This window comes from Rhinolophus sinicus, chromosome 14 (assembly GCF_057876585.1).
Source record: "Rhinolophus sinicus isolate RSI-liver-muscle chromosome 14, RSI-T2T, whole genome shotgun sequence".
Classification (NCBI taxonomy): Eukaryota; Metazoa; Chordata; class Mammalia; order Chiroptera; family Rhinolophidae; genus Rhinolophus; species Rhinolophus sinicus.
Window position 1 is genome coordinate 33,889,084 of NC_142514.1, and position 17,637 is coordinate 33,906,720.

A 17,637-nucleotide genomic window follows, 5' to 3' on the forward strand; every position below is an offset into this window, starting at 1 on the left:
AGAGGCCACAAGTGGGACTGAGTGGGTGACCAGGGGTGGGGCCTGGTCTGGGGCCAGGGTTTAATCCCAATGGGTGGCCTCCCCTGCACCAGAGCCCTGTCTAGGTTCCCACAGGTGAAAGGGGTCCTACCGTGTTTCCCCGAAAATAAGACCTAGCTGGACCATCAGCTTTAATGCGTCTTTTGGAGCAAAATTTAATATAAGACCCGGTATTATATTATATTATACCCAGTATTATATTATATTATACATGGTATTATGTTATGTTATGTTATATCATATAAAACCTGGTATTATATTATATTATATTATATTATATTATATTATATTATATTATATTATATTATATAAGACCCGGCCTTATATTATGGTAAAATGAGACTGGGTCTTATATTAATTTTTGCTCCAAAAGATGCATTAGAGCTGATGGTCCAGCTAGGTCTTATTTTCGGGGAAACACGGTAGTAGCATCCACCCTGCTTACTTGTTCCCCAGTGACTGTGACACAGGATCAGAGCAGAAGAAGACACAGCAGTGCTTTGTGAGCTGAGAGGTTCTTCACCCCAGCTGCACCCGCCGTTGAGCACGTGGATGCCTGCCCGGGACCACGATCCACTAAGGACCTCAAGCCAAGCCAGTTTCTCTGAAAGCAAGCAGAGCAGTGACCGGGTGGCATCCAATGAGAAAAGATGGTCTTGTCTGCCAGGACAGATTCCTCTAGCCCTTCCATCTTCCATCTAATACCTACCTCTCCGACTTGACCCTCAGCTGGGGAGGGTGCTATTAGAATCTGGGATGGGCTGCTGGACAAAGGGTGTGGCATTTTCAAAGCAGTAATTTGGCCTGCACTTAGCCAGAAAGAGGAACGGAAGAAAGCGAGCATAGAATGCATCCACTCAAAACGTCCTCCCACGGTTCTGCTTGCACAGCTGCTTCTTTTGATGCTAGAAGGTTCTTCCGGGCCATGGCAGAGGACCCGTGTTCCACTGCAGGGGGGCGGGCAGCGTGCAGGGAGCCACCCCGCCTTTTGTGAGTCATGATACTTCAGTGACTAAGAACCTGCAGGTATGAAAAGGGCAAGGCTCTGTCTGTGACCAGACAGGGCTCCGGCTCCATTTGAGGCCAGAGTCAAGTGTCAGGGTGTGACCCTCGACTGGCTTTGATTCCTGAGAGGTCATCCAGCCCAGAAAGTAACTGAATCATTCCCCTAATATTTCCAGCCAACGGATCCAGCCTTTTTAAAACCTAGTCCAGAAATTTCAGCTATTTTACATTCTAAGATGGGACACAAACGTCTCACGATTCTAGTTTTCATTTGTCCTACCTCCAGTTCTTTCTTGTCACTTCCCCTCAAGCATCCCTATCCATTCTTTGGTCTCCTTACACATTTCATGAGGACGGTATTGAAAATACCATAGACTCTAAAGACATAGTAGCACTCCACAGAGCTTTCCCCCCTTTTTAAATGAAGAAGAATTGAAAAAGCACCAGGGCATTAAATTGATAAAAGAATGAGAAGGAACAGGGATTTGAAAGAAGAATTTTTATATTTTATATTGATTTAGAATAATTCTGGTTACGAATTCACTTCATGAGATTTAAGAACTGATCTCCAAGCGAATGGGAAAAGTATCTGCACTGTAAGTGGCAGGAGCAACTAACATTTACTGAGCGCTAATAACATACCAAGTTCTATTGTTAAAATTCTGTCATGGAATCCTCACTGAGCACAGCCCAGAGAGGTAGTTACCGTTATATCTCCATTGTCCATGGTGAAAAGGATGCTGGAGCCTCGTGGCCTACTTTATTTAGCTCTGATCTCGGAGGGCACAGAACATCTCAGAGCCATACAGTTTGTTCTGCGGAGTAAGGTCTTTGCTGGTGCGCAAGAGATGGAATTAATATTTATTTGAGCACTTACTACATTCCAAGCACATGCTAAGCCGTTGGCAAGCATTATTTCATCTAATCTTGAATCAAGTTATTAGACAAGAAAAATATTTCTATACCCCTCTCCTGAATACCAACCAGACTGTCTCAGATCCTGCCACGAGGCTACCAGCTGTGCTAAGAGCTGGGTGGCAGGTCCCGTTCCTGTTCAGTTGAGAGGCGCAGCCGATTGCTACCCAATGGCCATGTGTACAGAGAGATTAGGGAGGATGGGACGGTGGACATAGCTTCCAAACATTTTTAATAAGAAAGGAGGCTGAGGTGACTTCCCTGGGGCATGCAGCATCACAGCCTGGTACAAACCTCTCACCCATCCCTCCTTCCTCTAGTCCCCCATGCTTCAGGGAGCCCATCCTAGCAGCCTTTACTAAGAGCTGACTGTGGGTGTGGCTGAGAGACATAGATACAGTATAAATCTTAGTTCCTAGGTTCAAGAAGAGGATGGAAAGCAATATCCACCCATAAACAAGTCCATGCAGCACAGGTACACATGAGACACACGGGCGGGCATTGTATGACGCAGGCCGAGTGCACAGAGTGCACATGACAGAGAGATGGAGGTGAGGAGTGAGGGTGAGTCCCTTCAAAGGGCCTTGGAGGCCCAGAAGGGCTGAGATTGAGCAAGTCAAGAAGCTAGGAGGGCATTCTTGGAAGGGGAACCAGCATGAGCTACGGTGAGGGCAAAGGCTGAGTTGACCCTGAGTGGAGGCCTGGCCCCCCTATTAGCTCTCATGTGAACGGTGGCCCCGAGGGCTGGGTGGGCTCAGACCACCAGAGGTGCCAGGTGCAGCCTTCCTGCTCTGGGTGACTCAGTCCTGTAGTCCTGTTTCCCTGACAATATGGGTAAATACAAGACCTCTAAATCCATCTGCAAACATCTACTCTTCCAGCACCTTCTCCCTTCCAAGTTAACAAGCCCAAAGCCATCCCTAGGAGCGTGAGCATGGCAGTGCCAAGCACTGCAGAGCTGCTGTGGGCATGAAAACAGGCTTCCCTCCTCCTGAGCCCCTCCCTCCAGGGAGCCATGCCCTTCTAGGCCCAACAGGCTGCAGGGGAGGAGCAGAGGACCGTCCCAGTGGCCACGCAGGATGCTGCTCCTATGTCAGGAGGGGCCTCCCCATTAGGAGAAATGCAGGGCCATCCATGATGGGAAGTACCTATTGAATATACTGGCCCAGGGTGCCAAGAGGAGGCTGCCAAAGGGAGAAAGGGCTCCGCCTCAGAGAGAGTTGGGGAGCATAGGGAAGAACACTGAGCAGGCACTGCCAGGAGTGGGCAAGCCCTGGGACCTCTGTGAGCCTTTGGTTCTTCTCCCAGAATGGGGAAGACATTCTCCTTGCCCTGACCTCTGCACAGAAGCAGAACGCAATCGAAAGGAATTGCAAGAATGATCTTGGCTTGAACAGTGTCTCTGCTTCCCTCCGCAGCAAATATCAGTCTTTGCAGATAGGTGGGCCCTTGCAGATAGTCCAGCCCTTGCTACTCAAAGGGTGGCCCGTGGACCAGAAGCATCGGCAGCAGCTGGGAGCTTGTCAAAAAAGCTGACTCTTGGGCACTCCTCAGACCTTACAAATTAGAATGTGTATTTGAACAAGACCCCATGGTGATGTACGGGGCACAGGAAAGTTGGAGAAGCATTGTTCCAGTCCATCAAATCCAACCCCTTCACACTGCCAGCAAAGAAACGGAGGCTCAGTGGGAATAAGTCATTTTTGGGAGGTCACAGAGCAGTAGATGTGAGCCCCAGGAGCAGTGTGGTGCAGAGGAAGGATTATAGGCTTAAAAGCAGAGCAGCATTGGTTCAAGTCCTGCCTCTGCTATAATATGCTCTGTGACCTTGAGAGAAGCTAGCCAATTTCTCTGAGCCTTAGTTTTGTCATCTTTAAAGTGGGTATAATAACAGCTACCTTTTGTGATGATGGTAAGGATTCAAATGAGATGACATACCAGGTGCCCCGCACAGAGTACACCTTATGCCTGGTGTTCACAAGTTTTGCCATCTCTATACCCTACAGTCTCTAAACTCCACAACCCACGCCTACTGGGCCCAAGCGTCTGTGAAAAGACTGAGTTTCTCCCTCCAATAGTACAGGCACAGTTGCTGAACTGAGAAGAGGTGAAAGGATAGGCAGGGGTTTAGCAAAGTTCTTAAGGTTTAGATCACCTATCCTTTACATTCCAGAAAGTTCCCTATCAAATCCTCTAGCAAAAGGTCAATCTGCAAACAGGTGTTCCTATGTGACAGCGCCCAGCGTATAGCACGTGCTCCGTCCGTGTGAAGCGTGTGTGACTGAACGGTCCCGCAGGCCCTCACTCCGCGCTCTGGCACTCTCACTTTCCCCACTTCTGGGTACCTGGATTCTACTCACCCTTCAGGGCCCAACCCAAACATCACCTGCTCCAAGAAGTCCATACTGATCCCCCCTGTGGAGTGAGCCCCCAGCAAAACTCTAACTGCTGTCTACCTCTCAGCCTCACATTTTGAGCCTCTTTGGCTGAACCGGATGACTTGCAAGTCCGTGAACACAGGCACCTCTTGTCTCAGGGCCTTTGCATATGCTGCTCCCTTTGCCAGGAACCCTCTTCCCACAAACTCCCCTCTTCCTCTAATTCCTACTCAATCTTTATGTCTCAGCCTATATGTTAGTTTAGACATAAATTTTTCCTGTAGGGCTAGGACTAGGGTGAGGCACAGGCGGCCCCTAGGGCACAAAGTTTATGGAGGTCCTGGTGCTGCCCCTGCACTCGCACGACCCTGGAAGAATGAATCTCCTTACATTGTGAGCCCTAGGTGCCTCCCTCGCCTCACCCTAGTCCCCTCCGTTTCCCTGAATCCCCAGCTATTTCCGAGCCCTATTCTGTGCTGTCCCCTAATCACACTCTTTCCTGAAGAGTACTGTTCTTACCTAGGTGTTTATACCAGTATCCCCGATATGGCGCCTCCAGAGCCAGGATCGCTTCTGGGGTGCTCACCACTTTATCCCCAGAGCCTGGCACACAGCAGACACTGAACCAATGCTTGCTGAATGGACATGGACGCTTGGTTTCCCTTCTGTCCTCTCAAATCCCACAGAAGTCACGTCACAGCACCCAGCACCCTCGGCCTTGTGTCCATAAAGCTGCCCTCGAATCACTAGACAGCTCTCATCGGGGGCCAGTCTTCACCTCTGTAGGCCCAGCACCCAGCACAGGGCCTGCCATGGAGGGGTGCTCGTACATGTTGGCTGGACAGGGTTGTGCTATTGCAATGACGCTCTAGTGGGGGCTCTCTGGACCCAGCAGCTGGGGCTGGACCCAGGTGGGACAACTCCCACAGGGTCCTCACCTGTCTCTCGCTGTCCAGCTCTCCTCCAGCAAGTGGGCCCATTGAAACACTTACCACTCTGCAGCTCCCTGCTGCTTAAAATTTTGCAACAAACTTCCAGGTGCTTGAGTCCAAACTTCCTAAGCAAGGCACCCAGGTTCTCCACGAGGCCTTCCTCTCCACCCTCACCTCTGCCAGTCCCTGCCAGGCTGCCTTCACCACTGGCTTGCCAACCCTCACCTGCTTGCCCTTTTCGCTCCTTGCCCCACTCTAGGCCCTTCCCCCCTCCGCCACTCACACATACACACATACACATATACACATACACACACACACCCGTGGCATTTCACACACATGTGCCCTTGCCCACTCTAATCCTTCTGGCGGGAATGTCCTCTCCCCCCCCCCGCCGCCTCCCTTTCAGAGTCGGAGTGGATGGCACCTTCTTTTCCAGGGCATCTTCTCTGGCTCTCCTCTTTTGCCTCTGGGCTTTTGCATCTGCTGTTCCCTTTACTTATATACCCTTCCTGCTATTTTTTTTTACCTGTCTCATCCCGTTCTTCAGTTTCGCTGAGGCAAAAGTCCTCTTCCAGAATGCCACTGCACTGACTCCAGGATGAAAATAGCTGTTTATAGCTTAGACCTCGCTCCCACTGCCCACCTCCATCCCTCCCCATGTTCACTGACTCTACCGTACTGCAGTGCTCAAGGGGTCCAACTCTCCCTTGTCTTCGATTCCCTAGCACCCAGCCAGGTAGGTGCTCAGGTGTGGAGTAGAGGCTGGTTGAACTGCGTAGCCTCCAAGTTCCCTGGAAATCATGCCACCACCTTCTCCTCCTGAGCCACAGTCAGCAGAAGTTTAGGGTTTGATTTCCTGAATGTTTTTTGGTAACTGACAGAAGACGCTAAAGAAGAGAAAGACCAGGAGGCCAGGTAATTGATGAGGAAAGTGTTAACTCTGACACACTTTGAGCCCCAGAGATTAGAGCAAAGTGTGCTGCACCTTCCGGAGGGGCGGGGCGGTTTCTCTGGGTATTTTCACCTTGATCCCTTTGGATCAGCATTGAGCTCTTGGTCGACTCTAGCAACTCCCTGGGTCCACATCCTGAGAAAGAACAAGGCCACTGGCAGTTTGCACAGTCGGGAATAAAGGGAACCACAGTCTCAAAGGCTGTTAATGAGGCCTGCTTTGTCCCGCCCTCCTCCTCCCCACTCTGCCCCTCAGAGCTTCCTGGCAGAGGAGATCCCGGACCAGCTGTGTGACCAGAGACACATATATGTCTTTGCTTGTAAGTTGGCGGCATACAGATGGAAACTAATGTCCATTCATCCCCTGGCCCCCTTCCAGAGTTCCTTATTCTTAGAAAAAACATCTCGAGATTTCACGTCACACAAGTCCTCTCTCTCTCCTAGCAGCCCTCCTCTCCAGGGCCTTAGGTGGTTAGAACGTGATCTAGGGCCAAGCCCCTCACTTTACAGGTAAGAAATCTGAGGTCCAGAATGGGAAAGAGACAACCCAAGGGCCCACAGCAGCTTGTGAGCAGAGCTGGGACCAGATTTTACATCTGTTGACTCAGGTCTTCTCAGCACACCTGCCCAGGTGGAGGAAACGTAAGGTGGGATATAGCTGCCAAGAATCATAATGAAAAGTAAAGCAGGGTAAAGGAATATAGAGCGACAGGGGTGTTACTTTCTGAGAATGTGCCTCTCTGGAAATGTGGTACTTGATGCAAGGTCTTAACAAAGGGAGGACATGATCCAGGGAAGAGCATTCCATGTGTGAAAGGGGGGATAGTAATTGCAAGGAGCTTAGAGTGGGAAGGAGATGAGCAAGGACTGATCACAAGAAAGCTTGGGGACCTGGAAAAGGCTTTGTACTTTCTTCTAAGTATGACAGGAACAAGGCATGGCAGGGCAGAGCAGGGGGGCAATATGATCCGGGCCAAAAAGGACACCCTGGCTTCTGCACGAGGGGAACCTGCGGGGGAACTTGCACCGAGAACACCCATTGGGAGGATACTGCAACTCACGCAGGTGGCTTGGATGAGAGGGGTGGCGATGGGGAAGGTGGCAAGCGGCAGGATTCAGAATTTAGACTGAAGTGGTACAACCAGGACGCTCTGATGGCTTCGATCTGGTGGTGGAGATGAAAAGAGAGGAATCAAAGATGGCTCCTGGGTGTTTGGCTTGAGCCGTTGACAGAGATGAAGCTCTGGGGAAGAACAGAGTGAGAGGTGCAGGAGGGGACAGGACATGAAGAGTTCTAAGATTCCTGATAGACGTCAAAGCAGAAATGCTGAGTAAATAGTTGGAGATACCAGCCTAGAGATCAGGACTAGAGATTTAAATTTAGGAGCAATCAGCATGTCGCTCGCGCAGACCCCCTGAGTCCTTACGAATCCTGGCCCCAGTTCTGACCTCTACAAGCGTCTATGGTATAAATGGATGGTATAAATGGAGCGCAAACATGGGGTTCAAGACCATGGAGTGGCATGGGATTATCTGGAGCATAGACAAAGGCGGTCCATCAAGGAGAGAACTAAAATGACGGACACTTGGATTTGGCAAATGGAACTCAAGTAATCACTTTAATAAAAGCAGTATCAGAGCAGCAGTGAGGCTGAACTAGTGATACGATTGGGTTGGGAAGAAAATGGGAAGCAAAGAAACGGACAGTGAGGACACACAAATCACTAGAGGAGCTTAGTATAAAGGGAAGCTGAGAAATGGAGCCTGGTTTGGTGGGGGGGGGGGGAGGATTTTGAGTCAAGGGAAGTGATTCCAGGCAGAGATACTGCAGCAGGTGTGCAAGCTTAACAGTCAGTGGAGAGGAGAAATCAATGCAGGGAAGAGAAGGGATGAGCACAGGAGCAAAAATCCACGTGGTAGGGGAAGGAATTTGTGAATAACGAACCAAGTGTCCAGTAGTTTATCCACTGTGACAACCATGTGGCAGAGCCTCTGATGCCCAGAGGAGAGACCACTGGCATCTCAGCCCCGCCACTGAGTGGCTGACCACTCTGGGCAAGTCTGTTTCCCCATCTTCACATGGGAATTAACTACCCCAATCTCACTGGGCTGCTGGAAGAATCACACAGGCTATCAGCTGTGGAGTGACTAGCTCAGAGGATGGTGGCTCTAGCAGTTCAGGCCTGGGTCATGCAACACACCTCTCTGGGTCTGAGATTTGTGGTTCAGCACCAGCATAGGAGGGGTGGGGCAGGATAATTAGCAGCCAGGAGCGTCGAGCCCTCCTGGGTATGCAGGGCCTTCCTTGACGTGGCCCTGGCCCCCTGTCTGTCATTCCCCACCGTGCACTGCATACTTTGGTAGTAATCACCTACTGGAGGTCTCACACGCACAGACGCATGCTCCTGCTCTCCCCTCTGCGCTCTCCCTGGAATGTCCTTCTCTACCTTCCATCCTTTACATATCAGCTCAGGTATTCTCCCCTCCAGGGAACCTTCTCTGACTCTCTCGAGGCCTGCTAGGTGCCCTTCCTCTGGGCCTAGCATCCTGGCATTTCTCACACCATTTGCCCATCTCTGTGGGTAGACTGTGTGGTCCTTGGCGGACAGAACAGAGCTTCAATAGTCTTTGTAACCTCAGGGCCTGGACTAGTGAGTGTCTGCTGGACCAAACTTCTCCCAGATAGCAGGTGAATGGGGGTGGGGGTGGGGCTGCTGCACTGTCCAGTAGAACTTTCTGCAATGATAGTAAAGTTCTGTCCATTACTGTGACCACTCAACACGTGTGTGGTTATGGAGCACTTGAAATGTGCTGGTACAACTGAGAAACTCAATTTTTAATTTAATTGAGTTCAAATTAAAGGTAAATAGTCCCAGATGGCTAATGACGACTCTACTGGACAGTCAGATAGAGGGTAGAAGGAAGGGGTGGGGGAAGCACTGACATATGAAGCACTTAGAATGTGCCAAGCTTTTGACTCTGTTTAACACATTAATCTTCATAATGACCCTGTGAGATGGGAAAAATACTATTATTCCCATTTCACAGACAAGGAAATTGAGTCTTGGAGAGAGGTAGTGACGTGCCACGGTTGGTCCTTCAGCTTGAATCCTGCACAGCAGGTCTGCTGATCCCCAAATCTCTGCTTCTTCCCAGCACACTAGGCTGACCCCACACCTCTCCATGGTCTGGCCCTGAAGGTGCTTTAGTGGAAGACCCTTCCCCACTCTGATGCCCGCTCCCATAATCACTAGAGCACACATGGGTCAGGCAGTACTGCTGCAGCCAGCTCACAGACATCTGGGGACACAGCCTGTGGTGGGGCACGAGGGCCCCAAGCCTGCTAGCTTTCCGCTGCTTGGATTCCCGCTCGCGTGAGCAGCTTTGGGGAGTTCTCTTGGTGCTGTTGTAATTTATTGTTTCTGCTCTAATGATTGCTCCATGTCTGATTATAAATGCCTTCTGGCTGGGGGCCCAGATTCAGAAAATTCCCATGATCTGCTTCCAAAGTTGATGGAGCCACAAACGGGACCCATGTCTCCTTTCCGTCATCAGCCATATTTCCAAAGTGGGTGGGGGTAGGGGGCGTTCAGGGCCTAACACAGGGCTCAGGGTGGGATTACAAGAGGAGGAATCTGGTGGCCTGGAATTCCAATAAGAGTCCCAATGGGGCATCTCTTGGATCCTAAAGAACCTTCAGGGTGGTACTTGAATGAGCCTGCTCCTCTCTTCTCAAAACAGAAGGCAGAGTCTGAGTCAGAAGCAGCAGATGATACAGCTCATGGTGAAAAGGGGGCTCCAGACAACATAGCTCAACCCTGCCAACACCGTTCTCCTTATCCACTTGGCAAATTCCTACTCATGCTTTAGAAGACGGCTTTGGTGTCACCTCCTGCAAGAGGCCTCCTCGGACACCCCAACCCCCTACAGGGAGTGAGTTTCTACTCCCCGTAGACCTCCTCCAGCACAGCATACAACAATAATAAATACACCTGTGATTTATTGAGGCTCTCCTCTTTGCCAGGCACTGCGCTGAGTGTGGAATGCACCTTATCTCATCTAATCCTCACCCCATCCCTGTTGGGGAGCACCATCTTTATCCACATTTTACAGAGGACGGAACAAAAGCTCAGAGAGGTTAAGTGACCTGCCTGAGGTCAAACAGCTGTCAAGTCACGGAGTTCGAGTTGAATTCCGAAGATTCGAACTCAAAATTTTAACCTCACAATACGTGTTTTCACACCTGTCATCACTGCACTGCAGTGAGTTGGTTTCATCTCTCACTTTGTTGGAACAGGGCTTCTGGGGCTGGAGTAGGTTTAACCCCCAACAAGGCAGATGACCCGGAATTGAATGCTGACTGAACTTCAGGTGAAAATCCCGCTGCACAAAGTAGGTAATAAAATGAGGGTAGTTCCTTATTACTGGCAGGGTATTTAAGGAACCTCAAAAAACAATGGACAAATGCTAAATGAGCAAGCAAGACATGATTGCAGAGAGAAATGCTACATCTCAACAGGGACTCAAAGACCTGAGTTTTCTGGGTTAGTCCTAATTTCAAATATCATGTCCCACTAGCCACTTATATCACTGGAATGGCCTAGAAATCTCAATATTTACGTATCTAACCTCTACCTCCTGAGTGATTTTTTATGCCCAGAAGAGGTATCCCAAAGGTCCCATCAAGTCTTGTAATTTTCAATTTGGGAAATAAAGCCACAGAAGGAAAGAATATCGACTTTACAGGCAGGCAGACAGACCCATGTTCAAATCCACTTTTGCCAATTATTAGCTATGCAATCTCAGACAAATTACTTCTGTTCTCTGAGCCTCAAATGCAAAAATGGGGCTAAGAGCTGCTCAGCCTTGCAGGACTGTTAGGAGTACCGTGTTTTCCCGAAAATAAGACCTCACCGGAAAATAAGCCCTAGCATGATTTTTCAGAATGACACCCCCTGAACATAAGTCCTAGTGTAACTTTTGGAGCAAAAATTAATCTAAGACCTGGTCTTATTTTCGGGGAAACATGACAGTAAATAGGAGAACATATGGGAAAGCACCCAGGATGGTGCCTGGCACCCAGGAGGGAATCAGGAACTGTGAGCTTTCTCCCTCTCTCTCAGATGGGGTCAGAGCAGAGAGCCATTCTTAAGAAAGACCCAGCTGAATGCAGAGGGCACGATGGTCTGGTAGACCAATGGTCAGAAGATTAGCTGACCTGGGGCTGAGATCCTGAACTGGATGCTTCTTCATTAACACACTCACAGAGAGTATGGATCAAACAATAGTCTACTCTAAGACCAGCCGACACCAGAGCAGAGGGATAGAGAGATATGGGCAAAATGCTGCCCTCTCCTAGCTATGAGCCCACAGCGTGCTGGGGTGGAAACAGGAAAGGAGGACAGAGGATCAGGCACGTATAGGGGCAAAGGACAGACAGACAAACTGGGGACCCAGATGCCAACCAGGAGCTCTCCCAGGCCTGGAGAAGTCAGGGGAGGCTCATGGAAGAGCTGTCTTACAGAATGGGTAGAACTTGTATGAAAGGGCGTCTCTAGTTATGGAGGGATACCACACCGATAAAGGAGAAGGAATGGAAAAAGATAAGAAATTTAAAAAATTAGATTGCCATTATATTATATTTTAGCTGTGTGATCTCACCAGGTTAATGACTCAATGCCTCAGTTTTCTCATCTGTAAAATGGGGATAATAACAGTATATACCATATTGGAATGTTGTAAGGAATAAGTAGGTGGAAAACATTGATAACATATTGATGAATAAATAAGGATAATCACCATCATTATCATTATTACAGATGAGGAAAGTAAGGCCCAGAAGAGGGAAGGGATTTGTCCAAGGTGACTCAGAGAGTTAGAGGTAGGCACCAAGACTTTTATATTTCTAACAAGGACAGGATTTTTAAAAACAAGCTTCCCGTGACAAACAGGGGCTCAGGGATCCCAGATGAGGGAGCTGCGGTCATGGAGACTGGGCCACCCACTGTTTCTACAAAGGCGTCCTCTCTCAAGGTCAGTCCTTCTACATCCTGCCCTGCTGGTGCCAACTGTCCTTCAGCTAGACTCTCACCATCTGTAGTTGACGACAGAGGGCAACATACCAAACTCAGACACCAGCGAGAGAAAAAAGGCCCCAGACTTGGTGAAGGGTTGGGGTAAGGGAAGCACACATCTGTCGTGACTTCCTTGTTCCAAGAGGAAACGGGAAAAGCCCCAGCTTCTACCCCGTTCCCATAGCGGTCTCCAGCAGTATTATCATTCTCTAGCTCTACTACTTGTTATATATTTTGCCAGCCACAAACAGGGCCTAAATTACATATTGCAGCCACCAAATCTCGGGCACAGGCCCACAGAGCAAGACTTGAGGGAAATTAGGTGAGACCAAGGAAACTCAGGCCTGGAGAGACTCAAAGCCAAACAGAAAGGGATGTATACAGCCCACTCACAGGACCTTTCTCTCTTTGGGGTGCTATGAATGTGAATAGGATTCAGCCTACAGGTGTGGAGAGGGCAGGGCAGGTAGAGGAGAGAGCAGAGGGGACAGGGAGAGAGAACTCAGGACTAAAGAGTTACAAAACCTCTGGACTCTTCTAGTCCTGGCTCAGTCCCTCTCTGGATTATGGCCTTCCACAAACCTTTTCACTCCCCTGTCTGTTTATCTGAAAACTACAGTCCCTTCTATTTCAAGTCCTGGCTCAACATAAATGGCAGGATGGGGGTGGGGGTGCATGAAGACACATGCTTCAGCTGGCCTTCTTTCTGGAACCCCTGGGAAAAGACATTTTTCTCACCTGCCTTGAGAAATGGTGTGTTTTCTGTGACTTTAACTGACTAACAGTTTGGGGATCCCAGAGGAATTCTGCTCTCTGGGATTGGAGTTGGGGAAAGGAACAGAGAGATCACCCACCTTCTTTTCAGTGGAATCCTGTACTCCTATCTGTAAAATGATAGAGTTGGGCTGGATTCAATTCAACTCAAGCACAAAGCACACAGCACTTGATATGTGTGAGATGGAGGCGATGAGCACAGCCAGAGAGAAGGCCCCGGCAACTCTACAGAGTACTTATAACAGACAAACAGCGCTCTGCAAGAGGGCCGGGGACAAGTGCCACGCCAGGAAGCAGAGATCTGAGAAGGCTCCCTGGAGGAAGTGGGATAAGAGGTCGACTTTGATGGGTTCCGAATGCCACAGAAAAGTAAGTCTGTGCTTTTGTGCCTGTGTATGTACATGTGAGAGAGAGACAGGCAGACAGACATGGGGTCAGGAGGAAGGAAGAGCTTAGGGAAAGACCCGAAGGCAGGGGAGAGCTTTCCAGTCTCAGTGCCTGGGGTAAGAGCGATAAGAGAACAGGACAGACACCCCGGGGATCACACTGTGAGAGCCTTGACTTCCTAAAGCCCACCAGGATTCTGTACTCACTGTGAATGAATCAGTTCCACTTTAGACAGGGTTTGGTGTGGAAAGATGGGATTGAAAGAGCAGGCAGAGTTGTAAAAGTTTTGTGAGTTGAAGTCCAATAAAAGCCAACATGACATTGAGCAGCCTAGAGCACGGCAGACAGGGTGCAAGGACACATACTGTGGTTTCACTATGCAGACATTTAACCATGGAATGGCAAGAAAAGATTGTAAATGACAGTAATAATGATACAAAAATAAGATAGCAACAAATAACAACAACGAGAGATACAGTTACGGAGGTTCGCTATCTGCCAGGTGCTGTGTTGTGTGTTCTGTCTGGATCTCTCTTTCAATCCTCTCAACAACCCTTTGCAGCAGGTACTACTGGTAACTCTTTTCGTGGACAAAAATAGCAGTGACTTTGACAGGGTAACTCACCCAAATTCACCCAACTAGTGAGAAGCCGGGTCCAGGGTCGGACTCTGATATCAATCACGAGACTATTTTGGTGTCATTGTTACAAATGGAAAGACTGAAACCCCCAGAGGACAAGTGACTTGCTCAAGGTCACACAGCGAGTCTTATCTCCTCCTTCCCAATCATTCATTCAAACATCTATGCAGAGCTTCCTATGTCTCAGGGCCTGCCTGAGCCCAGGCTTTGGAACCCTTCTTCTGGACCCTTCCATAGCCTCCTCCCTGGCCTGCCTGCCTCCAGCCTCGCCTACCTGGTCCATCCACACTGCACCCAGAGTGGTCCTTCTGAGATCTACGCAAAACAAAAAACCTTGCACGGCTTCAATGCCTGAGGAATAACTTCTATAGGTCCATCATAATCTGGCCCCCACCTAATTTTCCAGCCTGTTATCCCATTGCATTTCTGATGCCCCTTTTATCCCAGCAACGTCAGGCTTCTCCCTGGCCTTTCCCCAGGGTGACTCTGGTCACACCCTCTGCTCCTCAGTTTACATTGTCCTTAGACCCCTTCTCTGTCCTGGCAATTCTGACTCTTCAAGGAGCAACCTTGGAAACCCCCTCCTGGCTCCCAGGTGCTTACCAGCACCTAGCACCCTACAGGACAAGTACAGCAGGATCCCACCCCCTTGTTTCATGAATAATCCCCACCATCAGACTGTGAGCATCTCAAAAACAATAAAAAGGATGATGGAATATATTGGGGGTAACTATGGACAGGCACTATTATCACTTCATTATTATTATCTCATTACTATTCTCATTACTATTATTATCCCATTTCCCAAGAGGCACAGATAGCTAGAGGAGCCTGCCTAGGTTTGCACACCTTGGAAAGCGCTGTCTGATACAGAGGCCACATGCCAGCCGCTGTGTCATGGAGCTGTTTCCCAGAGCCATGATCACTGCATGTTCCCTCTCGTGAACTGAAGAGCAGCAGAGCCAGCCCCGGAAGCCTCCCACGCCCTGCTTCTGTGCTCTGTCCCCATCTGCCAGGCTGGCTTCCTGGGCAGGACCTTGCCGCCCAGCCGTGAACCTAGTCACATCTCCCCAGTCACATGTTCCTGACACACAGAGCCAGACAGCAACAAGACCTGAGCCTGCTCTTCCGTGTGCCAGCAAGGGACCGAGGTGGCACGTGGGAAGAAAGAGAGACAAGCTTCAGTCAGAGAGAAAATAAAGTGAGCAGTGTGGGCAGGAGCTCGGGGGCCATGACGGTCCAGGAATTTGGAGGGGAAAATGCCCATAATGGCATATTTTCCAGCAGTGAAAAACATTAAGACCCACTTTAAAAATGTAGTTCTCACCACAGCTATTCCTGGACGCCAGCCCAGAAGAGCAGTCGGAGCGTATGAATGACACTCCCTGCCCACACTTACCCACTGCCAGCTGTCTCTCATGGTCCCAAACATCTTGTTCTCGGTGCACCTCCTCTCTGCTCACGATGGCCCCTCAGCCAGAGAATGACAGAGAAGAACAGGACCTTCGAGACTCTCTTTGCCCATCCCTCATCCTGACACAGAGACTGGGGAGAAGGGAAGGTCTCAGGACCTGGGTGGTAGTGGTAGAGCCAGGAGGCGTGCCTCGGTCCTTAGGGTAAAATCCCTCCAAGCTTCCACAAGCCACATTGTGTCTCAGCACCCTCCCCAACCCACCCGACTGCCTCCAAACACACACACACATGCACACACACACACCTGCACACAGGTGCACATAGGGACGTGTGGCTGTGAGCACACACATGCACATACATGCAGATATCTGCACACATACACAAACATACATAACACACTTACATACACACACACTCAGCCCAGTGCAGAAAAAAACTAAATTGCTACATTATTAAGAGCCAGGAAACCTGATTTAATGTGGTCACTGACTAGCTGTGTGAACCTGGCCATGTCACTTCACAGCTCCGGTCCTCTCACTTATAAACTGGGCTAACAATCCTTGCCTATCTCTCAGGGCTGTCGTGAGACTGAAAGAAGGCCTGAAAAGGTGCTGATGAACTGTATGACCCGCCTTCATCTCTTGAGAGGCCGAGATGTGATAGCTCTGCAGCCCAGCCACTTAGATTTGAGTCCCTTCTCTGCCTGCGCCAGCTGTGTGACTGTGTAAGCCACTCACCAATCAGTGTCTCAGTTTTCTCATCTACAAAATTAGGGATCATCAAAGAATTTGCCCACCAGGTTTTAATGTGGGGATGAAATGAATCCACAGTTGTGAAGTTCTCAGAACAATGTCTGGGATTTTATGTGTTCAATAAATGTTAGTTAATAGTATACCATTGTCAAATGAATACTTTGTTTTGCAGCACCAGGCGGTCAGAAAATGAGTGAATGAACACTCCTGGGAGAGGCGAGTAATGCAGTCAGATTTCCTTCCACCTGCTCTGAAATGACTTCTTCTAGCCCCTTTTGTTCTCAGATCCCCTGACTCACTGTGGATGCCAGGAGCTCCCGGTATGCCATTCATGTTGTCACGTTCCCCACCTACAGGACAGCACAAGCCTCTTGCTCGCCTGGAGAATAAGCAGAGCAGTTCCTGGGAGCATCGGCCCAGAGCACTTAAGCCCTTCCGATAAAGCAGGGCCAGGACTGGGAACAGATGGAGAGGAGCAAAGGGCCCAAAACAGAGGGAAGCAGTGTCTCCACAGCTAGGGTGTGTATACATTTTCAGGGTCCTGACCCAGAAACCAGCAAGCAATACTCCAGGAAGCTATCGTCTCCCAGGCCAAGCAAGACAGTGCTGGGTCCTTCCTCTTCAGGAGTAAATGGGCTGGGTCGCAGCCTAGCAGTGACAATGACACCCCCCACAAGGACACCCCTCACCACACACCTAGTGCCCTCCACAACAGAAGAGCCGGCAGAAATCCACCAGATTCCAGGCTTGGATCCATAACAACAAGAATAATAACGTTGAGGATAACAGTTCCTAACACTTACTGCGTACGGACCAGGTGCCCGGCAGGCACTTCTTTAAGCTCTCTATGCATATTACCTTACTGCATGCTGTAACGACCGAGGAAGCAGTTACTATTACTATACTCATTTTACGTGAGTACAGCAGAGGAGGTTGAGGAACTTGCCCCAGACTGCAAGGCTAGTAGGGGACAGAGCTGGGATTTCAACTAGGCTGGCTACTGGAAAGCACGTGCTTCTGACTTTCTGTGCCCAGGCACTCACTGACTTGTCATTTCTAAATAGTTTAGAGTTTTTTATTGGTTTTTTGTTTTCTTTTTCTGAAAGCCTGAATGCAAAAGCACTTGACCTCAAAGGAAGAGCACAGGCTCTGGAGCCAGGGACCAGTGGGTTCAAAATCCATTCAGTGGGGGGTGGTTCTGAGTGTTTAGGAAAGTTTCTTCCTCTCTCTGAGTCTTAGTTTCCCAGTCAAAAACATGAGGGTAACATTGGCTGCCCTAGAGTAAGATTCGGAAGGTTCAGTGAGGACATGCACACAAAAGCTCTACACTAGGACACTGGCACACAACTAACATTTAATAAATGTTAGTTTTCT

The 17,637-nt window shown here is 49.4% G+C and overlaps 1 protein-coding gene across 4 annotated transcripts in view; it reads right to left on the minus strand.

Annotated features, from left to right (window-relative positions):
* Positions 1-17,637, minus strand: part of TRABD2B (TraB domain containing 2B) — a 232,505-nt gene that overhangs the window by 170,776 nt on the left and 44,092 nt on the right. The window lies entirely within an intron of this gene.